Here is a 27,939-nt window from a genome sequence, read left to right on the forward strand (position 1 = left end):
AAAAGTTACAGCACATTTGAACAAAGTTGAAAATTAGCCTTATTTCAGTGAGAGCTGCAGAAAGAAGCAATAAAATTTCACTGAAAGCTGATGATAAAATTGACTTAAGATTTCAATGCAAATACTATATATAACTAGTTTAGCATGCTGAGTTCTGCTTGGCAAGCCATGAAAGACTCTTGAAAACCATTTGGAACAAAAGTTACAGCACATTTGAACAAAGTTGAAAATTAGCCTTATTTCAGTGAGAGCTGCAGAAAGAAGCAATAAAATTTCACTGAAAGCTGATGATAAAATTGACTTAAGATTTCAATGCAAATACTATATATAACTAGTTTAGCATGCTGAGTTCTGCTTGGCAAGCCATGAAAGACTCTTGAAAACCATTTGGAACAAAAGTTACAGCACATTTGAACAAAGTTGAAAATTAGCCTTATTTCAGTGAGAGCTGCAGAAAGAAGCAATAAAATTTCACTGAAAGCTGATGATAAAATTGACTTAATATTTCAATACAAATACTATATATAACTAGTTTAGCATGCTGAGTTCTGCTTGGCAAGCCATGAAAGACTCTTGAAAACCATTTGGAACAAAAGTTACAGCACATTTGAACAAAGTTGAAAATTAGCCTTATTTCAGTGAGAGCTGCAGAAAGAAGCAATAAAATTTCACTGAAAGCTGATGATAAAATTGACTTAAGATTTCAATGCAAATACTATATATAACTAGTTTAGCATGCTGAGTTCTGCTTGGCAAGCCATGAAAGACTCTTGAAAACCATTTGGAACAAAAGTTACAGCACATTTGAACAAAGTTGAAAATTAGCCTTATTTCAGTGAGAGCTGCAGAAAGAAGCAATAAAATTTCACTGAAAGCTGATGATAAAATTGACTTAAGATTTCAATGCAAATACTATATATAACTAGTTTAGCATGCTGAGTTCTGCTTGGCAAGCCATGAAAGACTCTTGAAAACCATTTGGAACAAAAGTTACAGCACATTTGAACAAAGTTGAAAATTAGCCTTATTTCAGTGAGAGCTGCAGAAAGAAGCAATAAAATTTCACTGAAAGCTGATGATAAAATTGACTTAAGATTTCAATGCAAATACTATATATAACTAGTTTAGCATGCTGAGTTCTGCTTGGCAAGCCATGAAAGACTCTTGAAAACCATTTGGAACAAAAGTTACAGCACATTTGAACAAAGTTGAAAATTAGCCTTATTTCAGTGAGAGCTGCAGAAAGAAGCAATAAAATTTCACTGAAAGCTGATGATAAAATTGACTTAATATTTCAATGCAAATACTATATATAACTAGTTTAGCATGCTGAGTTCTGCTTGGCAAGCCATGAAAGACTCTTGAAAACCATTTGGAACAAAAGTTACAGCACATTTGAACAAAGTTGAAAATTAGCCTTATTTCAGTGAGAGCTGCAGAAAGAAGCAATAAAATTTCACTGAAAGCTGATGATAAAATTGACTTAAGATTTCAATGCAAATACTATATATAACTAGTTTAGCATGCTGAGTTCTGCTTGGCAAGCCATGAAAGACTCTTGAAAACCATTTGGAACAAAAGTTACAGCACATTTGAACAAAGTTGAAAATTAGCCTTATTTCAGTGAGAGCTGCAGAAAGAAGCAATAAAATTTCACTGAAAGCTGATGATAAAATTGACTTAAGATTTCAATGCAAATACTATATATAACTAGTTTAGCATGCTGAGTTCTGCTTGGCAAGCCATGAAAGACTCTTGAAAACCATTTGGAACAAAAGTTACAGCACATTTGAGCAAAGTTGAAAATTAGCCTTATTTCAGTGAGAGCTGCAGAAAGAAGCAATAAAATTTCACTGAAAGCTGATGATAAAATTGACTTAAGATTTCAATGCAAATACTATATATAACTAGTTTAGCATGCTGAGTTCTGCTTGGCAAGCCATGAAAGACTCTTGAAAACCATTTGGAACAAAAGTTACAGCACATTTGAACAAAGTTGAAAATTAGCCTTATTTCAGTGAGAGCTGCAGAAAGAAGCAATAAAATTTCACTGAAAGCTGATGATAAAATTGACTTAATATTTCAATGCAAATACTATATATAACTAGTTTAGCATGCTGAGTTCTGCTTGGCAAGCCATGAAAGACTCTTGAAAACCATTTGGAACAAAAAGTTACAGCACATTTGAACAAAGTTGAAAATTAGCCTTATTTCAGTGAGAGCTGCAGAAAGAAGCAATAAAATTTCACTGAAAGCTGATGATAAAATTGACTTAAGATTTCAATGCAAATACTATATATAACTAGTTTAGCATGCTGAGTTCTGCTTGGCAAGCCATGAAAGACTCTTGAAAACCATTTGGAACAAAAGTTACAGCACATTTGAACAAAGTTGAAAATTAGCCTTATTTCAGTGAGAGCTGCAGAAAGAAGCAATAAAATTTCACTGAAAGCTGATGATAAAATTGACTTAATATTTCAATGCAAATACTATATATAACTAGTTTAGCATGCTGAGTTCTGCTTGGCAAGCCATGAAAGACTCTTGAAAACCATTTGGAACAAAAAGTTACAGCACATTTGAACAAAGTTGAAAATTAGCCTTATTTCAGTGAGAGCTGCAGAAAGAAGCAATAAAATTTCACTGAAAGCTGATGATAAAATTGACTTAAGATTTCAATGCAAATACTATATATAACTAGTTTAGCATGCTGAGTTCTGCTTGGCAAGCCATGAAAGACTCTTGAAAACCATTTGGAACAAAAGTTACAGCACATTTGAACAAAGTTGAAAATTAGCCTTATTTCAGTGAGAGCTGCAGAAAGAAGCAATAAAATTTCACTGAAAGCTGATGATAAAATTGACTTAAGATTTCAATGCAAATACTATATATAACTAGTTTAGCATGCTGAGTTCTGCTTGGCAAGCCATGAAAGACTCTTGAAAACCATTTGGAACAAAAGTTACAGCACATTTGAGCAAAGTTGAAAATTAGCCTTATTTCAGTGAGAGCTGCAGAAAGAAGCAATAAAATTTCACTGAAAGCTGATGATAAAATTGACTTAAGATTTCAATGCAAATACTATATATAACTAGTTTAGCATGCTGAGTTCTGCTTGGCAAGCCATGAAAGACTCTTGAAAACCATTTGGAACAAAAGTTACAGCACATTTGAACAAAGTTGAAAATTAGCCTTATTTCAGTGAGAGCTGCAGAAAGAAGCAATAAAATTTCACTGAAAGCTGATGATAAAATTGACTTAAGATTTCAATGCAAATACTATATATAACTAGTTTAGCATGCTGAGTTCTGCTTGACAAGCCATGAAAGACTCTTGAAAACCATTTGGAACAAAAGTTACAGCACATTTGAACAAAGTTGAAAATTAGCCTTATTTCAGTGAGAGCTGCAGAAAGAAGCAATAAAATTTCACTGAAAGCTGATGATAAAATTGACTTAAGATTTCAATGCAAATACTATATATAACTAGTTTAGCATGCTGAGTTCTGCTTGGCAAGCCATGAAAGACTCTTGAAAACCATTTGGAACAAAAGTTACAGCACATTTGAACAAAGTTGAAAATTAGCCTTATTTCAGTGAGAGCTGCAGAAAGAAGCAATAAAATTTCACTGAAAGCTGATGATAAAATTGACTTAAGATTTCAATGCAAATACTATATATAACTAGTTTAGCATGCTGAGTTCTGCTTGGCAAGCCATGAAAGACTCTTGAAAACCATTTGGAACAAAAGTTACAGCACATTTGAACAAAGTTGAAAATTAGCCTTATTTCAGTGAGAGCTGCAGAAAGAAGCAATAAAATTTCACTGAAAGCTGATGATAAAATTGACTTAATATTTCAATGCAAATACTATATATAACTAGTTTAGCATGCTGAGTTCTGCTTGGCAAGCCATGAAAGACTCTTGAAAACCATTTGGAACAAAAGTTACAGCACATTTGAACAAAGTTGAAAATTAGCCTTATTTCAGTGAGAGCTGCAGAAAGAAGCAATAAAATTTCACTGAAAGCTGATGATAAAATTGACTTAAGATTTCAATGCAAATACTATATATAACTAGTTTAGCATGCTGAGTTCTGCTTGGCAAGCCATGAAAGACTCTTGAAAACCATTTGGAACAAAAGTTACAGCACATTTGAACAAAGTTGAAAATTAGCCTTATTTCAGTGAGAGCTGCAGAAAGAAGCAATAAAATTTCACTGAAAGCTGATGATAAAATTGACTTAAGATTTCAATGCAAATACTATATATAACTAGTTTAGCATGCTGAGTTCTGCTTGGCAAGCCATGAAAGACTCTTGAAAACCATTTGGAACAAAAGTTACAGCACATTTGAACAAAGTTGAAAATTAGCCTTATTTCAGTGAGAGCTGCAGAAAGAAGCAACAAAATTTCACTGAAAGCTGATGATAAAATTGACTTAATATTTCAATGCAAATACTATATATAACTAGTTTAGCATGCTGAGTTCTGCTTGGCAAGCCATGAAAGACTCTTGAAAACCATTTGGAACAAAAGTTACAGCACATTTGAACAAAGTTGAAAATTAGCCTTATTTCAGTGAGAGCTGCAGAAAGAAGCAATAAAATTTCACTGAGAGCTGATGATAAAATTGACTTAATATTTCAATGCAAATACTATATATAACTAGTTTAGCATGCTGAGTTCTGCTTGGCAAGCCATGAAAGACTCTTGAAAACCATTTGGAACAAAAGTTACAGCACATTTGAACAAAGTTGAAAATTAGCCTTATTTCAGTGAGAGCTGCAGAAAGAAGCAATAAAATTTCACTGAAAGCTGATGATAAAATTGACTTAAGATTTCAATGCAAATACTATATATAACTAGTTTAGCATGCTGAGTTCTGCTTGGCAAGCCATGAAAGACTCTTGAAAACCATTTGGAACAAAAGTTACAGCACATTTGAACAAAGTTGAAAATTAGCCTTATTTCAGTGAGAGCTGCAGAAAGAAGCAATAAAATTTCACTGAAAGCTGATGATAAAATTGACTTAAGATTTCAATGCAAATACTATATATAACTAGTTTAGCATGCTGAGTTCTGCTTGGCAAGCCATGAAAGACTCTTGAAAACCATTTGGAACAAAAGTTACAGCACATTTGAACAAAGTTGAAAATTAGCCTTATTTCAGTGAGAGCTGCAGAAAGAAGCAATAAAATTTCACTGAAAGCTGATGATAAAATTGACTTAAGATTTCAATGCAAATACTATATATAACTAGTTTAGCATGCTGAGTTCTGCTTGGCAAGCCATGAAAGACTCTTGAAAACCATTTGGAACAAAAGTTACAGCACATTTGAACAAAGTTGAAAATTAGCCTTATTTCAGTGAGAGCTGCAGAAAGAAGCAATAAAATTTCACTGAAAGCTGATGATAAAATTGACTTAAGATTTCAATGCAAATACTATATATAACTAGTTTAGCATGCTGAGTTCTGCTTGGCAAGCCATGAAAGACTCTTGAAAACCATTTGGAACAAAAGTTACAGCACATTTGAACAAAGTTGAAAATTAGCCTCATTTCAGTGAGAGCTGCAGAAAGAAGCAATAAAATTTCACTGAAAGCTGATGATAAAATTGACTTAAGATTTCAATGCAAATACTATATATAACTAGTTTAGCATGCTGAGTTCTGCTTGGCAAGCCATGAAAGACTCTTGAAAACCATTTGGAACAAAAGTTACAGCACATTTGAACAAAGTTGAAAATTAGCCTTATTTCAGTGAGAGCTGCAGAAAGAAGCAATAAAATTTCACTGAAAGCTGATGATAAAATTGACTTAAGATTTCAAAGCAAATACTATATATAACTAGTTTAGCATGCTGAGTTCTGCTTGGCAAGCCATGAAAGACTCTTGAAAACCATTTGGAACAAAAGTTACAGCACATTTGAACAAAGTTGAAAATTAGCCTTATTTCAGTGAGAGCTGCAGAAAGAAGCAATAAAATTTCACTGAAAGCTGATGATAAAATTGACTTAATATTTCAATGCAAATACTATATATAACTAGTTTAGCATGCTGAGTTCTGCTTGGCAAGCCATGAAAGACTCTTGAAAACCATTTGGAACAAAAGTTACAGCACATTTGAACAAAGTTGAAAATTAGCCTTATTTCAGTGAGAGCTGCAGAAAGAAGCAATAAAATTTCACTGAAAGCTGAAAAAAAGTTTGAGCAAAATTTTTCTTTTTGGTGGAAGATTATATTTTGAGAGGAAGATTTCTTTTATCACAGGAAGATTTTTTTATCGACATTGGTTTTTTTTGGAGGAAGAATTTTTTTTCGGTTGACAGTGGGAATTCTTTTTTTGAAGGCAAATGAAAACTGCTTCTGAAATCTGCTTTATATTTCAATGCAAATAATTGAAAGTACAACTTGTTTGGAATCCTGAGTTCAGCTTGGCAAGCTGTGAAATACTCTTGAAAACCATTTGGAAAAAAAGTTTTAGCAACATTTTTCTTTTTGGTGGAAGATTATATTTTGAGAGGAAGATTTTTTTTAACATAGGAAGAATTTTTTTACGATTTTTTTTTTCTGAAGGAAGAATTTTTTTGAGGTGACTTTTGTGGTGAACTTTTTTTTTTTTTCAATGGCATATTAAAACTGCTACCGAAATGTTCTTCTTTTTTTGCAATGTTTGGCATCCTGAGTTCAGCTTGGCAAGCTGTGAAAGACTCTACAAAACCATTTGGAAAAAAAATTTGAGCAAAATTTTTCTTTTTGGTGGAAGATTATATTTTGAGATGAAGATTCTTTTTAACATAGGAAGAATTTTTTTACGAATTTTTTTTTTTCTGAAGGAAGAATTTTTTTGAGGTGACTGTTGTGGGGAACTTTTTTTTTTCAATGGCATATGAAAACTGCTACCGAAATGTTCTTCTTATTGCAATGTTTGGAATCCTGAGTTCAGCTTGGCAAGCTGTGAAATACTCTTGAAAACCATTTGGAAAAAAAGTTTGAGCAAAATTTTTCTTTTTGGTGGAAGACTATATTTTGAGACGAAGATTTTTTTTAACATAGGAAGAATTTTTTTTACGAATTTTTTTTTTTCTGAAGGAAGAATTTTTTTGAGGTGACTGTTGTGGGGAACTTTTTTTTTTCAATGGCATATGAAAACTGCTATCGAAACGTTCTTCTTATTGCAATGTTTGGCATCCTGAGTTCAGCTTGGCAAGCTGTGAAACACTCTTGAAAACCATTTGGAAAAAAAGTTTGGGCAAAATTTTCCTTTTTGGTGGAAGATTATATTTTGAGAGGAAGATTTTTTTTAACATAGGAAGTTTTTTTTTACGAATTTTTTTTTTCTGAAAGAAGAATTTTTTTGAGGTGACTGTTGTGGGGAACTTTTTTTTTTCAATGGCATATGAAAACTGCTACCGAAATGTTCTTCTTATTGCAATGTTTGGAATCCTGAGTTCAGCTTGGCAAGCTGTGAAATACTCTTGAAAACCATTTGGAAAAAAAGTTTGAGCAAAATTTTTCTTTTTGGTGGAAGACTATATTTTGAGACGAAGATTTTTTTTAACATAGGAAGAATTTTTTTTACGAATTTTTTTTTTTCTGAAGGAAGAATTTTTTTGAGGTGACTGTTGTGGTGAACTTTTTTTTTTTTCAATGGCATATGAAAACTGCTACCGAAATGTTCTTCTTATTGCAATGTTTGGCATCCTGAGTTCAGCTTGGCAAGCTGTGAAACACTCTTGAAAACCATTTGGAAAAAAAGTTTGGGCAAAATTTTCCTTTTTGGTGGAAGATTACATTTTGAGAGGAAGATTTTTTTTAACAGGAAGAATTTTTTTACAATTTTTTTTTTCTGAAGGAAGAATTTTTTTGAAGTGACTGTTGTGGGGAACTTTTTTTTTTCAATGGCATATTTGTTCTTAATATTTCAATACAAACACTATGTACAACTTGTTTGGCATCCAGAGTTCAGCTTGGCAAGCTGTGAAAGACTCTTGAAAACCATTTGGAAAAAAAGTTAGAGGAAATTTTACTTTTTGGTGGAATACTATATTTTGAGAGGAACATTTTTTTAACATAGGAAGAATTTTTTTACGATTTTTTTTTTCTGAAGGAAGAATTTTTTTGATGTGACTGTTGTAGGGAACTTTTTTTTTTTTCAAAGGCAAATGAAAACTTCTTCCAAAATGTTCTTAATATTTCAATACAAACACTATGTACAACTTGTTTGGCATCCTGAGTTCAGCTTGGAAAGCTGTGAAAGACTCTTGAAAACCATTTGGAAAAAAAGTTTGAGCAAAATTTTTCTTTTTGGTGGAAGATTATATTTTGAGAGGAAGATTTTTTTTAACAAAGGAAGAATTTTTTTTACGAATTTTTTTTTTTCTCAAGGATGAATTTTTTTGAGGTGACTGTTGTGGGGAACTTTTTTTTTTTTCAATGGCATATGAAAACTGCTACCGAAATGTTCTTCTTATTGCAATGTTTGGCATCCTGAGTTCAGCTTGGCAAGCTGTGAAACACTCTTGAAAACCATTTGGAAAAAAAGTTTGGGCAAAATTTTCCTTTTTGGTGGAAGATTACATTTTGAGAGGAAGATTTTTTTTAACATAGGAAGAATTTTTTTACGAATTTTTTTTTTCTGAAGGAAGAATTTTTTTGAGATGATTGTTGTGGGGAACTTTTTTTTTTCAAAGGCAAATGAAAAATGCTTCCAAAAAGTTCTTAATATTTCAATACAAACACTATGTACAAGTGTACAAGTGTTTCAATTTCACTGAAAGCTGATGATAAAATTGACTTAAGATTTCAATGCAAATACTATATATAACTAGTTTAGCATGCTGAGTTCTGCTTGGCAAGCCATGAAAGACTCTTGAAAACCATTTGGAACAAAAGTTACAGCACATTTGAACAAAGTTGAAAATTAGCCTTATTTCAGTGAGAGCTGCAGAAAGAAGCAATAAAATTTCACTGAAAGCTGATGATAAAATTGACTTAAGATTTCAATGCAAATACTATATATAACTAGTTTAGCATGCTGAGTTCTGCTTGGCAAGCCATGAAAGACTCTTGAAAACCATTTGGAACAAAAGTTACAGCACATTTGAACAAAGTTGAAAATTAGCCTTATTTCAGTGAGAGCTGCAGAAAGAAGCAATAAAATTTCACTGAAAGCTGATGATAAAATTGACTTAAGATTTCAATGCAAATACTATATATAACTAGTTTAGCATGCTGAGTTCTGCTTGGCAAGCCATGAAAGACTCTTGAAAACCATTTGGAACAAAAGTTACAGCACATTTGAACAAAGTTGAAAATTAGCCTTATTTCAGTGAGAGCTGCAGAAAGAAGCAATAAAATTTCACTGAAAGCTGATGATAAAATTGACTTAAGATTTCAATGCAAATACTATATATAACTAGTTTAGCATGCTGAGTTCTGCTTGGCAAGCCATGAAAGACTCTTGAAAACCATTTGGAACAAAAGTTACAGCACATTTGAACAAAGTTGAAAATTAGCCTTATTTCAGTGAGAGCTGCAGAAAGAAGCAATAAAATTTCACTGAAAGCTGAAAAAAAGTTTGAGCAAAATTTTTCTTTTTGGTGGAAGATTATATTTTGAGAGGAAGATTTCTTTTATCACAGGAAGATTTTTTTATCGACATTGGTTTTTTTTGGAGGAAGAATTTTTTTTCGGTTGACAGTGGGAATTCTTTTTTTGAAGGCAAATGAAAACTGCTTCTGAAATCTGCTTTATATTTCAATGCAAATAATTGAAAGTACAACTTGTTTGGAATCCTGAGTTCAGCTTGGCAAGCTGTGAAATACTCTTGAAAACCATTTGGAAAAAAAGTTTTAGCAACATTTTTCTTTTTGGTGGAAGATTATATTTTGAGAGGAAGATTTTTTTTAACATAGGAAGAATTTTTTTACGATTTTTTTTTTCTGAAGGAAGAATTTTTTTGAGGTGACTTTTGTGGTGAACTTTTTTTTTTTTTCAATGGCATATTAAAACTGCTACCGAAATGTTCTTCTTTTTTTGCAATGTTTGGCATCCTGAGTTCAGCTTGGCAAGCTGTGAAAGACTCTACAAAACCATTTGGAAAAAAAATTTGAGCAAAATTTTTCTTTTTGGTGGAAGATTATATTTTGAGATGAAGATTCTTTTTAACATAGGAAGAATTTTTTTACGAATTTTTTTTTTTCTGAAGGAAGAATTTTTTTGAGGTGACTGTTGTGGGGAACTTTTTTCTTTTCAATGGCATATGTTTTCTTAATATTTCAATACAAACACTATGTACAACTTGTTTGGCATCCAGAGTTCAGCTTGGCAAGCTGTGAAAGACTCTTGAAAACCATTTGGAAAAAAAGTTAGAGGAAATTTTTCTTTTTGGTGGAATACTATATTTTGAGAGGAAAATTTTTTTAACATAGGAAGAATTTTTTTACGATTTTTTTTTCTGAAGGAAGAATTTTTTTGATGTGACTGTTGTAGGGAACTTTTTTTTTTTTCAAAGGCAAATGAAAACTGCTTCCAAAATGTTCTTAATATTTCAATACAAACACTATGTACAACTTGTTTGGCATCCTGAGTTCAGCTTGGAAAGCTGTGAAAGACTCTTGAAAACCATTTGGAAAAGAAGTTTGAGCAAAATTTTTCTTTTTGGTGGAAGATTATATTTTGAGAGGAAGATTTTTTTTAACAAAGGAATAATTTTTTTTACGAATTTTTTTTTTTCTCAAGGATGAATTTTTTTGAGGTGACTTTTGTGGGGAACTTTTTTCTTTTCAATGGCATATGTGTTCTTAATATTTCAATACAAACACTATGTACAACTTGTTTGGCATCCTGAGTTCAGCTTGGCAATCTGTGAAAGACTCTTGAAAACCATTTGGAAAAAAAGTTTGGGCAAATGTTTTCTTTTTGGTGGAAGATTACATTTTGAGAGGAAGATTTTTTTTAACATAGGAAGAATTTTTTTACGAATTTTCTTTTTCTGAAGGAAGAATTTTTTTGAGATGAATGTTGTGGAGAACTTTTTTTTTTCAAAGGCAAATGAAAAATGCTTCCAAAAAGTTCTTAATATTTCAATACAAACACTATGTACAAGTGTACAAGTGTTTCAATTTCACTGAAAGCTGATGATAAAATTGACTTAAGATTTCAATGCAAATACTATATATAACTAGTTTAGCATGCTGAGTTCTGCTTGGCAAGCCATGAAAGACTCTTGAAAGGGTTAGGGTTAGGGTTAGGGTTAGGGTTAGGGTTAGGGTTAGGGTTAGGGTTGGGTTAGGGTTAGGGTTAGGGTTAGGGTTAGGGTTGGGTTAGGGTTAGGGGTTAGGGTTAGGGTTAGGGTTAGGGTTAGGTTAAGAGCAATCTGCCCACTTTTCAAAAGTGGTTTTTTGGACGTAAATTTTGATCGCAGAGGGGCAACCTCATACCGAGACCATCCTCGGATACCTTGGGACCAGGCGCATTGGCCGAAAAAGTTTCGTCCCCCTGGTGGCGATTGTGGGTACTAGGGTTAGGGTTAGGGTTAGGGTTAGGGTTAGGGTTAGGGTTAGGGTTAGGGTTAGGGTTAGGGTTGGGGGTTAGGGTTAGGGTTAGGGGTTAGGGTTAGGGTTAGGGTTAGAGGGTTAGGGTTAGGGTTAGGGTTAGGTTAAGAGCAATCTGCCCACTTTTCAAAAGTGGTTTTTTGGACGTAAATTTTGAACGCAGAGGGGCAACCTCATACCGAGACCATCCTCGGATACCTTGGGACCAGGCGCATTGGCCGAAAAAGGGTTAGGGTTAGGGTTAGGGTTAGGGTTAGGGTTAGGGTTAGGGGTTAGGGGTTAGGGTTAGGGTTAGGGTTAGGGTTAGGGTTAGGGTTAGAGGGTTAGGGTTAGGGTTAGGGTTAGGGTTAGGGTTAGGGTTAGGGTTAGGGTTAGGGTTAGGGTTAGGTTATAGGGATAAATACGTCCTTCGAGAGGCCTCTCAAGAATGTTTTTGCCAATAACTCCGGATAAGAATGCCCTATCATCATGAAACCAAGTTCCTTGGATTCCTTGGCCCCAGACCTTTCCAATGGTGTGTCGTTTGACCCCGTGGAACCTTGGGAAATATTCGAAATCTTAGTTTGAAACTTTAAAATGGCCATATCTCCGGAACGGTAAGTCGTAGAGACTTGATTTCAACTCTGGCGTGTTCAGCGACCCCAAATTAGGTCTGACGCCACCCACTTTCAAGTCTCTAGGACCTACGGTTCTGGAGTTATAAGCGAAAAGGGTTAGGGTTAGGGTTAGGGTTAGGGTTAGGGTTAGGGTTAGGGTTAGGGTTAGGGTTAGGGTTAGGGTTAGGGTTAGAGGGTTAGGGTTAGGGTTAGGGTTAGGGTTAGGGTTAGGGTTAGGGTTAGGGTTAGGGTTAGGTTAAGAGCAATCTGCCCACTTTTCAAAAGTGGTTTTTTGGACGTAAATTTTGATCGCAGAGGGGCAACCTCATACCGAGACCATCCTCGGATACCTTGGGACCAGGCGCATTGGCCGAAAAAGTTTCGTCCCCCTGGTGGCGATTGTGGGTACTGCAATCGCGATTTGAAAAGTTTGAAGCTCTGTCACTCCCCAACGCAGAGGGGCAACACAATTCCAAGCAGTGCCTGTTGTAGCCCTTGGCCAGGACTACATGCTCACCAATTTTTAGCCATTTCCGAGTAACTTTTTTTAACATGGAAAAACAGGTTTTTTGGGAATAACGTCTGGTAGGGGAGGGGCAACTGCACAAGATTTTTAACCAAGATACTAGGCGTGGGGACGGATCAGAATCCGTTGAAATTTTGGTTCTATGTTGTTTCTATCCCGAGTTATGGCCGATTTGGTCTGCGCATGCGCAGTAGAGTTTTGGCCCATAATATGTCTGTTGAAAGAGGGGCTCTTCCTGATTCCAAATCCGTTGAAAGTAGGTCTTTATGACCTTCCTATCAGAAGTTATGGCCAAATGAGTACAAGTGAAATTGTGTGAAAATTTGACTAAGTGTGGAGTCAAAAATACTTCCCACAGAAAGTGTCTAGGAGCACGTTCCAGGCCATTTTGAGTGGTCTGGTAATGGTCTGTGGTGAAGTTTTCTAAAAACCCTATGTAAAAAGTTGGAATCTGAATGTGGAATCTGAATGTGGAATGTGGAATCTGAATGTGGAATCTGTATGTGGAATGTGGAATCTGAATGTGGAATCTGAATGTGGAATGTGGAATCTGAATGTGGAATCTGAATGTGGAATCTGGAATCTGAATGTGGAATCTGAATGTGGAATCTGGAATCTGAATGTGGAATCTGAATGTGGAATCTGAATGTGGAATGTGGAATCTGAATGTGGAATCTGAATGTGGAATGTGGAATCTGAATGTGGAATCTGAATGTGGAATGTGGAATCTGAATGTGGAATCTGAATGTGGAATCTGGAATCTGAATGTGGAGTCTGAATGTGGAATCTGAATGTGGAATGTGGAATCTGAATGTGGAATGTGGAATTGGAATGTGGAATGTGGAATCTGAATGTGGAAGCTGGGCTAGGGTTAGGGTTAGGGTTAGGTTAAGAGCAATCTGCCCACTTTTCAAAAGTGGTTTTTTGGACGTACATTTTGAACGCAGAGGGGCAACCTCATACCGAGACCATCCTCGGATACCTTGGGACCAGGCGCATTGGCCGAAAAAGTTTCGTCCCCCTGGTGGCGATTGTGGGTACTAGGGTTAGGGTTAGGGTTAGGGTTAGGGTTAGGGTTAGGTTAAGAGAGGACAGCAGACAGTCAAAGACTGCCCACTGGTTAGTGTACTCGCTAATATCTATGTATGTAATGATATCTATCTCCTATCAAGGCCTGGTGGTATTAGAGTAGAAGGTAATTGTGATATTGTTATTTATTATAAAATGATTTAATAGGTATTATATTATATTAATTGTTTTGTTCTTATGGTATTTGTAAATATATACAATAAATGTACATATCTTCTGGTATTAAGTATGTATCTACTGCTGGTAGTTAGTACTATACTCAAGTTTTTTTCTCAATTGAGAACCAAAGGGCCAAACATCGCCTCTTTTTGTTGGATGTATAGTTTTCGTGTTTATTTCAATTGAATTTTAGACACAATGTTGTATATAAATATATATATACTATAAAGAATCTGGTTTTAGTTGGTATATATTGTCTATGGTTGTTGTTTTGGACTGTAGGAGATGTGGACTTGTCCAGGAGAAGACCAAGAGCACCCTCTGGTGGATATCCCCTGGCGGAGCACTCCTACAACAACTAAAAGATCCGCCTGTCTGATATAAAGATTGGAGAGTTATTATCATCACTGAGAAGTGTGTTTGACTGACTGTGTGTCATGGTCTGTCTGAATCTAAATAACAGGTTACCTACATTCGTAGTGGATGGGAATATAGTGGAATGTGCAGTGGTTGGATCCCACAGACAAGATAATGGGCGTTATTTTGTGATTGAATTGCATTGTAAGATAGGTACTATGTTGTAGCTAAGTTACATTCTAGAATGAGCTCGACCCATTTCTCCACAGAATATAAATTGGGAGATGAATAGAGTCTCCACATGTAAAGGAAACCTATGGCAGATAAGAATTGAGTTCCAGCAAACAGGTGAATGGTTAGGGTTAGGGGAGTGTGTGGTGATGTTAAGGAGGTATAAACACATCATATATAACAAGGCATAGATAGACAGTACTAGGGGTAGGCGGCCCGACAGAAGAGGTCATGACAGGTCTCAAAATGGACGATCATCACGGGGAATGTGGCAAGATGTCAACAATATTGTCTCCACGTATTGCCCGATAGGGATTCATAATAGTGTAATGGACATATATGTATTTTCATACTAAACCAATCATATCCTCTCAATAAAGCATTCCCTTGTGAGAACCCACCACGAGCCCATAACTGCAAAAGCATACTAATTCCCTCCCACTGCTGAAAATACGATGGAAATGTATGTGCTAAACTCTGTATGTCCACAAAGTACACTGTACACCCAGTCACACGTCAAGCCTGTGAGGTCTAGACAAAATAAGATAATCTTGCTCATAGGCCCAGAAAAAAGATGGGATTGAATGTGATGGAAGTAACATTCTAGTGGTCATGTTGCTTAAAGTCAATATAACGATGGCGATTGTATAGTGATAGTGGTGATTTAAAGTGAAATTATGAACTAACTTCCAGGAGGGGAATGGAACCCTAAAATAGAAAGACAGCTAAGAGGCATGACATAATCCAAATGGGATGGCCCTCCATAACAGTAATTATACTCTTTAGGGCAATGGAGGTATTATAGTTCTAATACAAATATGACAGGTATATAGATTTCACGTGTGATGGTGATAATATTATAGTATAATAGTGTTTAGGGTCTAATTAGAGTTAAAACTCAAGGGTAAGGAGAGGGGGATAAAAACCTTGAATGGACAAAAAGGTTAAAAGGCATGACGTCATCCAACTAGGATACCCCTCTATGGCAGTAACGTAGGCCTTAAAGGCAATGGAGGTGTTATATTACCGATATACGTATGACAGGCATAAAATTTCACACTACCAATATGAAACCTGGATTCCTACGTGGGGTTAAACCAAGCAGGCTTTGTGGTGATGTTTGAGGACAAGTAGCGTCTCACGTAGCCAATGTTCGGCCTCAGAATCTCTGATGGACATGACGTTGGGGTCTGACGCCGCTGCCTTGATGGAGGACGCCAGTTTGGCAGTGATCGTGTCAATTATCTTGAGAATCGAAGACTCGCCGATGATGGAGATATGATGAATGGATCGGATCAATCTGCATATCGCTTTGGCCTTTGCCACGAAATCTGGATCATCTATGCCGTAAGATGAGGGCGTGGCCAAACTCTGGTCTCTCGGTGGTGGGTCGTCGGGCGGCGGTGACGTCACTGGTCCAGCTCCCCTGTATCCACGAGTCTGGGGGGGCGGCGTGGTCGGTGGACGAGTCCTGGGTGGTCTGGGTCTAGGGGGTGGGGTGCAAGGTTGCACTCTGGGAGGTGGTGAGGTTCGTCTCGGAGGTGCGGGGCGGCACGCAACCGGAGCCCGATGCCCAGCAGTGCGTGAGCCCGGATGTGGTCTGTGGCCTGACCCGTCTCCACTGGTCGCAAACACTGGGCGACCGCGGCCCCTCCCCTCATTTTGGTAATGGTAATCTTCCTCCTCACTGCTCGGTGATAGTTGGTCTTCGTCATAATAGTCATCATACCTGGATCTAGGTTGACGTTCGGCTCTGGGATCTAGCCACAGCGCAGGTCCACGCCCACGGCTTGGGCAGTCACACCTGGCCCCGGAGCATTCCGGTGAAGGGCAGAACCCCAGAGGGCCCCATCCGACAACTGGCGCGTAAAATGGCGCCCGTCTGGCCCTATGGGCGTCGCCATTTTGGTAAAAATGGCGGACCTCGTGGCTCCTCGGCGCGTAAAGTTCAGCACGGTTGGAGTAAAAGGATTTATTTCGGTTCCTACCAGCTCTATTGCACGGGCCATTGGTCCAGCGATACGGGTAGCAATGTTCATCCATAACGTAACAGGTTTCCTTCTCAATAGTACTTCTTGGTTCGTTAGGGAGTATTGAAAAAATTCGATAAAAACTGGAAAATGATGTTAATCAAATAGATTTGTTTATTTATAGTTGCAGTTAACGGCGGGACGTTTCGGTTACAAAAAAACCTTCATCAGCCTAGCAATCTTGAGAAAGTACCTGTACGAGCGCTAATTGGTGTGCTTCCAGCATGAAGACCAGAGTGAAAGAGGGAGATGAAGGCGGGGGTTGGGCGGATATACCTTTCACCCCGTGACCTCTAAAGTTGGCGATATCCCGGACGAATTAAAAGTAAAGAAATAAAATTTCCCAAGGGGAAAGGGATTAGAAAAATGTCTAGACCCCAGAGGGGGGCGCAGACCTAAAAAATAAAATTATATTAAACTGGATATAAACTAATTGTAAAAAATTGGACCGGAAATGGTTGCATTCAGGGGCCCTCGGAAATTTGAAGAAAAGGTGGTTTGAGCCGGTGAATGGTTGCATTCAGGGACTCCAGGAGTCCAGAAGCTCCTGCGTGAATAATGGAAGCCAATAGTGGGGAAAATGAAGACTATATGAGTGAAATGGATGGATGTGAATTTAGGATTAGGCATAAGGCCCGAATGGTTAGGTTTAGAGTAAGGGGAAGGGAAGGTGTTAACCTCCACTAATAAATAATAATAATAACAATCTAATTGGGGGGTCTGTGACTTAGGATTAGGCACGTAGGGATACTGTGCACCAATACAAAAATTGCCACGTCAATGGACTATATTGGACCCGTGGCCGATGTGGACCATAGCGGGTAGAGGGTGATCATCATGGATATCGTGAGTGGTGACATGCTTCGTACAGGCCTTTCAGAAACATCATTTTCCTATAGTCATATGTAAGCATATTATGCATTTACACAGTAGGTATACGTGATAGATATTGAAATAAATATAACTATGTCCCAATGTCATGTAGGTGGTGATACTTTACATGAGATGGACATGCAAAATAGAACAAAAAGAAATAAAAATAACTTTAGATAGCGGTGGTGGACACCAGAGTGTTACCTCAATATATAGGAACATATATCACACAGTTATATCACGATGACATGTATGGTAATAATACTTGACATGAAAAGGATGTGGAAAACTGAACAAAATGAAAAAAAATTAACTTCAAATATAGAGAGGTGACAATGGCAGTGTACAGCCCATCTACATATGTTACTATATCCCAATGTCATGCACGATGGTAATCCTTTACATGAGATGGATATGTGAAATAGAACAAAGAAAAACAAAATTAACTTTGGATTAGTGGTGGTGGACACAAGAGTGTTACCTGAATATATAGAAACATATATTACATAGCTATATCCCAATGACATGTATGGTAATGATACTTTACATGAGATGGAGATGGAAAACTGAAAAAAGAGAAATAAAACAAACTTGAGATATAGAAAGGTAGATGTGACAGTGATCGCTCAATCTATGTGTCTGACTATATCTCAATGACACGTACGGTGGTAATACTGTACATGCAATGGACATGGAAAAGTGAAAAAAGAGAAATAAAAGTAACTTCAGGTTTGAGGTGGTAGACACAAAAGTGTTCCCTCGTAACCAACAAAACAAACTTGAGATATAGAAAGGTAGATGTGACAGTGATCGCTCAGTCTATGTGTCTGACTATATCTCAATGACACGTACGGTGGTAATACTGTACATGCAATGGACATGGAAAAGTGAAAAAAGAGAAATAAAAGTAACTTCAGGTTTGAGGTGGTAGACACAAAAGTGTTCCCTCGTAACCAACATGACTAAGACACTACCCGGGGAGACCGCCGGATAATGTCACTCGATGTGGAAATAAATATTATGACAAAACATAAAAACAGCACTGACGGGGTTAGGTTAAGAGAGGACAGCAGACAGTCAAAGACTGCCCACTGGTTAGTGTACTCGCTAATATCTATGTATGTAATGATATCTATCTCCTATCAAGGCCTGGTGGTATTAGAGTAGAAGATAATTGTGATATTGTTATTTATTATATAATGATTTAATAGGTATTATATTATATTAATTGTTTTGTTCTTATGGTATTTGTAAATGTATACAATAAATGTACATATCTTCTGGTATTAAGTATGTATCTACTGCTGGTAGTTAGTACTATACTCAAGTTTTTTTCTCAATTGAGAACCAAAGGGCCAAACATCGCCTCTTTTTGTTGGATGTATAGTTCTCGTGTTTATTTCAATTGAATTTTAGACACAATGTTGTATATAAATATATATATACTATAAAGAATCTGGTTTTAGTTGGTATATATTGTCTATGGTTGTTGTTTTGGACTGTAGGAGATGTGGACTTGTCCAGGAGAAGACCAAGAGCACCCTCTGGTGGATATCCCCTGGCGGAGCACTCCTACAACAACTAAAAGATCCGCCTGTCTGATATAAAGATTGGAGAGTTATCATCATCACTGAGAAGTGTGTTTGACTGACTGTGTGTCATGGTCTGTCTGAATCTAAATAACAGGTTACCCACATTCGTAGTGAATGGGAATATAGTGGAATGTGCAGTGGTTGGATCCCACAGACAAGATAATGGGCGTTATTTTGTGATTGAATTGCATTGTAAAATAGGTACTATGTTGTAGCTAAGTTACATTCTAGAATGAGCTCGACCCATTTCTCCACAGAATATAAATTGGGAGATGAATAGAGTCTCCACATGTAAAGGAAACCTATGGCAGATAAGAATTGAGTTCCAGCAAACAGGTGAATGGTTAGGGTTAGGGGAGTGTGTGGTGATGTTAAGGAGGTATAACACATCATATATAACAAGGCATAGATAGACAGTACTAGGGGTAGGCGGCCCGACAGAAGAGGTCATGACAGGTCTCAAAATGGACGATCATCACGGGGAATGTGGCAAGATGTCAACAATATTGTCTCCACGTATTGCCCGATAGGGATTCATAATAGTGTAATGGACATATATGTATTTTCATACTAAACCAATCATATCCTCTCAATAAAGCATTCCCTTGTGAGAACCCACCACGAGCCCATAACTGCAAAAGCATACTAATTCCCTCCCACTGCTGAAAATACGATGGAAATGTATGTGCTAAACTCTGTATGTCCACAAAGTACACTGTACACCCAGTCACACGTCAAGCCTGTGAGGTCTAGACAAAATAAGATAATCTTGCTCATAGGCCCAGAAAAAAGATGGGATTGAATGTGATGGAAGTAACATTCTAGTGGTCATGTTGCTTAAAGTCAATATAACGATGGCGATTGTATAGTGATAGTGGTGATTTAAAGTGAAATTATGAACTAACTTCCAGGAGGGGAATGGAACCCTAAAATAGAAAGACAGCTAAGAGGCATGACATAATCCAAATGGGATGGCCCTCCATAACAGTAATTATACTCTTTAGGGCAATGGAGGTATTATAGTTCTAATACAAATATGACCGGTCTATAGATTTCACGTGTGATGGTGATAATATTATAGTATAATAGTGTTGAGGGTCTAATTAGAGTTAAAACTCAAGGATAAGGAGAGGGGAATAAAAACCTTGAATGGACAAAAAGGTTAAAAGGCATGACGTCATCCAACTAGGATACCCCTCTATGGCAGTAACGTAGGCCTTAAAGGCAATGGAGGTGTTATATTACTGATATACGTATAACAGGCATAAAATTTCACACTACCAATATGAAACCTGGATTCCTACGTGGGGTTAAACCAAGCAGGCTTTGTGGTGATGTTTGAGGACCAGTAGCGTCTCACGTAGCCAATGTTCGGCCTCAGAATCTCTGATGGACATGACGTTGGGGTCTGACGCCGCTGCCTTGATGGAGTACGCCAGTTTGGCAGTGATCGTGTCAATTATCTTGAGAACCGAAGACTCGCCGATGATGGAGATATGATGAGTGGATCGGATCAATCTGCATATCGCTTTGGCCTTTGCCACGAAATCTGGATCATCTATGCCGTAAGATGAGGGCGTGGCCAAACTCTGGTCTCTCGGTGGTGGGTCGTCGGGCGGCGGTGGCGTCACTGGTCCGGCACCCCTATATCCACGAGTCTGGGGGGGCGGCGTGGTCGGTGGACGAGTCCTGGGTGGTCTGGGTCTAGGGGGTGGGGTGCAAGGTTGCACTCTAGGAGGTGGTGAGGCTCGTCTCGGAGGTGCGGGGCGGCACGCAACAGGAGCCCGATGCCCAGCAGTGCGTGAGCCCGGACGTGGTCTGTGGCCTGACCCGTCTCCACTGGTCGCAAACACTGGGTGACCGAGGCCCCTCCCCTCATTTTGGTAATGGTAATCTTCCTCCTCACTGCTCGGTGATAGTTGGTCTTCGTCATAATAATCATCATACCTGGATCTGGGTTGACGTTCGGCTCTGGGATCTAGCCACAGCACAGGTCCACGCCCACGGCTTGGGCAGTCACACCTGGCCCCGGAGCATTCCGGTGAAGGGCAGAACCCCAGAGGGCCCCATCCGACGACTGGCGCGTAAAATGGCGCCCGTCTGGTCCTATGGGCGTCGCCATTTTGGTAAAAATGGCGGACCTCGTGGCTCCTCGGCGCGTAAAGTTCAGCACGGTTGGAGTAAAAGGATTTATTTCGGTTCCTACCAGCTCTATTGCACGGGCCATTGGTCCAGCGATACGGGTAGCGATGTTCATCCATAACGTAACAGGTTTCCTTCTCAATAGTACTTCTTGGTTCGTTAGGGAGTATTGAAAAAATTCGATAAAAACTGGAAAATGATGTTAATCAAATAGATTTGTTTATTTTTGCAGTTAACGGCGGGACGTTTCGGTTACAAAAAAACCTTCATCAGCCTAGCAATCTTGAGAAAGTACCTGTACGAGCGCTAATTGGTGTGCTTCCAGCATGAAGACCAAAGTGAAAGAGGGAGATGAAAGCGGGGGTTGGGCGGATATACCTTTCACCCCGTGACCTCTAAAGTTGGCGATATCCCGGACGAATTAAAAGTAAAGAAATAAAATTTCCCAAGGGGAAAGGGATTAGAAAAATGTCTAGACCCCAGAGGGGGGCGCAGACCTAAAAAATAATATTAAACTGGATATAAACTAATTGTAAAAAATTGGACCGGAAATGGTTGCATTCAGGGGCCCTCGGAAATTTGAAGAAAAGGTGGTTTGAGCCGGTGAATGGTTGCATTCAGGGACTCCAGGAGTCCAGAAGCTCCTGCGTGAATAATGGAAGCCAATTGTGGGGAAAATGAAGACTACATGAATGAAATGGATGGATGTGAATTTAGGATTAGGCATAAGGCCCGAATGGTTAGGTTTAGAGTAAGGGGAAGGGAAGGTGTTAACCTCCACTAATAAATAATAATAATAACAATCTAATTGGGGGGTCTGTGACTTAGGATTAGGCACGTAGGGATACTGTGCACCAATACAAAAATTGCCACGTCAATGGACTATATTGGACCCGTGGCCGATGTGGACCATAGCGGGTAGAGGGTGATCATCATGGATATCGTGAGTGGTGACATGCTTCGTACAGGCCTTTCAGAAACATCATTTTCCTATAGTCATATGTAAGCATATTATGCATTTACACAGTAGGTATACGTGATAGATATTGAAATAAATATAACTATGTCCCAATGTCATGTAGGTGGTGATACTTTACATGAGATGGACATGCAAAATAGAACAAAAAGAAATAAAAATAACTTTAGATAGCGGTGGTGGACACCAAAGTGTTACCTCAATATATAGGAACATATATCACACAGTTATATCACGATGACATGTATGGTAATAATACTTGACATGAAAAGGATGTGGAAAATTGAACAAAATGAAAAAAAATTAACTTCAAATATAGAGAGGTGACAATGGCAGTGTACAGCCCATCTACATATGTAACTATATCCCAATGTCATGCACGATGGTAATCCTTTACATGAGATGGATATGTGAAATAGAACAAAGAAAAACAAAATTAACTTTGGATTAGTGGTGGTGGACACAAGAGTGTTACCTGAATATATAGAAACATATATTACATAGCTATATCCCAATGACATGTATGGTAATGATACTTTACATGAGATGGAGATGGAAAACTGAAAAAAGAGAAATAAAACAAACTTGAGATATAGAAAGGTAGATGTGACAGTGATCGCTCAGTCTATGTGTCTGACTATATCTCAATGACACGTACGGTGGTAATACTGTACATGCAATGGACATGGAAAAGTGAAAAAAGAGAAATAAAAGTAACTTCAGGTTTGAGGTGGTAGACACAAAAGTGTTCCCTCGTAACCAACATGACTAAGACACTACCCGGGGAGACCGCCGGATAATGTCACTCGATGTGGAAATAAATATTATGACAAAACATAAAAACAGCACTGACGGGGTTAGGTTAAGAGAGGACAGCAGACAGTCAAAGACTGCCCACTGGTTAGTGTACTCGCTAATATCTATGTATGTAATGATATCTATCTCCTATCAAGGCCTGGTGGTATTAGAGTAGAAGATAATTGTGATATTGTTATTTATTATATAATGATTTAATAGGTATTATATTATATTAATTGTTTTGTTCTTATGGTATTTGTAAATGTATACAATAAATGTACATATCTTCTGGTATTAAGTATGTATCTACTGCTGGTAGTTAGTACTATACTCAAGTTTTTTTCTCAATTGAGAACCAAAGGGCCAAACATCGCCTCTTTTTGTTGGATGTATAGTTCTCGTGTTTATTTCAATTGAATTTTAGACACAATGTTGTATATAAATATATATATACTATAAAGAATCTGGTTTTAGTTGGTATATATTGTCTATGGTTGTTGTTTTGGACTGTAGGAGATGTGGACTTGTCCAGGAGAAGACCAAGAGCACCCTCTGGTGGATATCCCCTGGCGGAGCACTCCTACAACAACTAAAAGATCCGCCTGTCTGATATAAAGATTGGAGAGTTATCATCATCACTGAGAAGTGTGTTTGACTGACTGTGTGTCATGGTCTGTCTGAATCTAAATAACAGGTTACCCACATTCGTAGTGAATGGGAATATAGTGGAATGTGCAGTGGTTGGATCCCACAGACAAGATAATGGGCGTTATTTTGTGATTGAATTGCATTGTAAAATAGGTACTATGTTGTAGCTAAGTTACATTCTAGAATGAGCTCGACCCATTTCTCCACAGAATATAAATTGGGAGATGAATAGAGTCTCCACATGTAAAGGAAACCTATGGCAGATAAGAATTGAGTTCCAGCAAACAGGTGAATGGTTAGGGTTAGGGGAGTGTGTGGTGATGTTAAGGAGGTGTAACACATCATATATAACAAGGCATAGATAGACAGTACTAGGGGTAGGCGGCCCGACAGAAGAGGTCATGACAGGTCTCAAAATGGACGATCATCACGGGGAATGTGGCAAGATGTCAACAATATTGTCTCCACGTATTGCCCGATAGGGATTCATAATAGTGTAATGGACATATATGTATTTTCATACTAAACCAATCATATCCTCTCAATAAAGCATTCCCTTGTGAGAACCCACCACGAGCCCATAACTGCAAAAGCATACTAATTCCCTCCCACTGCTGAAAATACGATGGAAATGTATGTGCTAAACTCTGTATGTCCACAAAGTACACTGTACACCCAGTCACACGTCAAGCCTGTGAGGTCTAGACAAAATAAGATAATCTTGCTCATAGGCCCAGAAAAAAGATGGGATTGAATGTGATGGAAGTAACATTCTAGTGGTCATGTTGCTTAAAGTCAATATAACGATGGCGATTGTATAGTGATAGTGGTGATTTAAAGTGAAATTATGAACTAACTTCCAGGAGGGGAATGGAACCCTAAAATAGAAAGACAGCTAAGAGGCATGACATAATCCAAATGGGATGGCCCTCCATAACAGTAATTATACTCTTTAGGGCAATGGAGGTATTATAGTTCTAATACAAATATGACCGGTCTATAGATTTCACGTGTGATGGTGATAATATTATAGTATAATAGTGTTGAGGGTCTAATTAGAGTTAAAACTCAAGGATAAGGAGAGGGGAATAAAAACCTTGAATGGACAAAAAGGTTAAAAGGCATGACGTCATCCAACTAGGATACCCCTCTATGGCAGTAACGTAGGCCTTAAAGGCAATGGAGGTGTTATATTACTGATATACGTATAACAGGCATAAAATTTCACACTACCAATATGAAACCTGGATTCCTACGTGGGGTTAAACCAAGCAGGCTTTGTGGTGATGTTTGAGGACCAGTAGCGTCTCACGTAGCCAATGTTCGGCCTCAGAATCTCTGATGGACATGACGTTGGGGTCTGACGCCGCTGCCTTGATGGAGTACGCCAGTTTGGCAGTGATCGTGTCAATTATCTTGAGAACCGAAGACTCGCCGATGATGGAGATATGATGAGTGGATCGGATCAATCTGCATATCGCTTTGGCCTTTGCCACGAAATCTGGATCATCTATGCCGTAAGATGAGGGCGTGGCCAAACTCTGGTCTCTCGGTGGTGGGTCGTCGGGCGGCGGTGGCGTCACTGGTCCGGCACCCCTATATCCACGAGTCTGGGGGGGCGGCGTGGTCGGTGGACGAGTCCTGGGTGGTCTGGGTCTAGGGGGTGGGGTGCAAGGTTGCACTCTAGGAGGTGGTGAGGCTCGTCTCGGAGGTGCGGGGCGGCACGCAACAGGAGCCCGATGCCCAGCAGTGCGTGAGCCCGGACGTGGTCTGTGGCCTGACCCGTCTCCACTGGTCGCAAACACTGGGTGACCGAGGCCCCTCCCCTCATTTTGGTAATGGTAATCTTCCTCCTCACTGCTCGGTGATAGTTGGTCTTCGTCATAATAATCATCATACCTGGATCTGGGTTGACGTTCGGCTCTGGGATCTAGCCACAGCACAGGTCCACGCCCACGGCTTGGGCAGTCACACCTGGCCCCGGAGCATTCCGGTGAAGGGCAGAACCCCAGAGGGCCCCATCCGACGACTGGCGCGTAAAATGGCGCCCGTCTGGTCCTATGGGCGTCGCCATTTTGGTAAAAATGGCGGACCTCGTGGCTCCTCGGCGCGTAAAGTTCAGCACGGTTGGAGTAAAAGGATTTATTTCGGTTCCTACCAGCTCTATTGCACGGGCCATTGGTCCAGCGATACGGGTAGCGATGTTCATCCATAACGTAACAGGTTTCCTTCTCAATAGTACTTCTTGGTTCGTTAGGGAGTATTGAAAAAATTCGATAAAAACTGGAAAATGATGTTAATCAAATAGATTTGTTTATTTTTGCAGTTAACGGCGGGACGTTTCGGTTACAAAAAAACCTTCATCAGCCTAGCAATCTTGAGAAAGTACCTGTACGAGCGCTAATTGGTGTGCTTCCAGCATGAAGACCAAAGTGAAAGAGGGAGATGAAAGCGGGGGTTGGGCGGATATACCTTTCACCCCGTGACCTCTAAAGTTGGCGATATCCCGGACGAATTAAAAGTAAAGAAATAAAATTTCCCAAGGGGAAAGGGATTAGAAAAATGTCTAGACCCCAGAGGGGGGCGCAGACCTAAAAAATAATATTAAACTGGATATAAACTAATTGTAAAAAATTGGACCGGAAATGGTTGCATTCAGGGGCCCTCGGAAATTTGAAGAAAAGGTGGTTTGAGCCGGTGAATGGTTGCATTCAGGGACTCCAGGAGTCCAGAAGCTCCTGCGTGAATAATGGAAGCCAATTGTGGGGAAAATGAAGACTACATGAATGAAATGGATGGATGTGAATTTAGGATTAGGCATAAGGCCCGAATGGTTAGGTTTAGAGTAAGGGGAAGGGAAGGTGTTAACCTCCACTAATAAATAATAATAATAACAATCTAATTGGGGGGTCTGTGACTTAGGATTAGGCACGTAGGGATACTGTGCACCAATACAAAAATTGCCACGTCAATGGACTATATTGGACCCGTGGCCGATGTGGACCATAGCGGGTAGAGGGTGATCATCATGGATATCGTGAGTGGTGACATGCTTCGTACAGGCCTTTCAGAAACATCATTTTCCTATAGTCATATGTAAGCATATTATGCATTTACACAGTAGGTATACGTGATAGATATTGAAATAAATATAACTATGTCCCAATGTCATGTAGGTGGTGATACTTTACATGAGATGGACATGCAAAATAGAACAAAAAGAAATAAAAATAACTTTAGATAGCGGTGGTGGACACCAAAGTGTTACCTCAATATATAGGAACATATATCACACAGTTATATCACGATGACATGTATGGTAATAATACTTGACATGAAAAGGATGTGGAAAATTGAACAAAATGAAAAAAAATTAACTTCAAATATAGAGAGGTGACAATGGCAGTGTACAGCCCATCTACATATGTAACTATATCCCAATGTCATGCACGATGGTAATCCTTTACATGAGATGGATATGTGAAATAGAACAAAGAAAAACAAAATTAACTTTGGATTAGTGGTGGTGGACACAAGAGTGTTACCTGAATATATAGAAACATATATTACATAGCTATATCCCAATGACATGTATGGTAATGATACTTTACATGAGATGGAGATGGAAAACTGAAAAAAGAGAAATAAAACAAACTTGAGATATAGAAAGGTAGATGTGACAGTGATCGCTCAGTCTATGTGTCTGACTATATCTCAATGACACGTACGGTGGTAATACTGTACATGCAATGGACATGGAAAAGTGAAAAAAGAGAAATAAAAGTAACTTCAGGTTTGAGGTGGTAGACACAAAAGTGTTCCCTCGTAACCAACATGACTAAGACACTACCCGGGGAGACCGCCGGATAATGTCACTCGATGTGGAAATAAATATTATGACAAAACATAAAAACAGCACTGACGGGGTTAGGTTAAGAGAGGACAGCAGACAGTCAAAGACTGCCCACTGGTTAGTGTACTCGCTAATATCTATGTATGTAATGATATCTATCTCCTATCAAGGCCTGGTGGTATTAGAGTAGAAGATAATTGTGATATTGTTATTTATTATATAATGATTTAATAGGTATTATATTATATTAATTGTTTTGTTCTTATGGTATTTGTAAATGTATACAATAAATGTACATATCTTCTGGTATTAAGTATGTATCTACTGCTGGTAGTTAGTACTATACTCAAGTTTTTTTCTCAATTGAGAACCAAAGGGCCAAACATCGCCTCTTTTTGTTGGATGTATAGTTCTCGTGTTTATTTCAATTGAATTTTAGACACAATGTTGTATATAAATATATATATACTATAAAGAATCTGGTTTTAGTTGGTATATATTGTCTATGG

Source organism: Ammodytes marinus (genome assembly GCF_949987685.1).
Source record: "Ammodytes marinus genome assembly, chromosome: 6".
In the NCBI taxonomy this organism is placed as follows: Eukaryota; Metazoa; Chordata; class Actinopteri; order Uranoscopiformes; family Ammodytidae; genus Ammodytes; species Ammodytes marinus.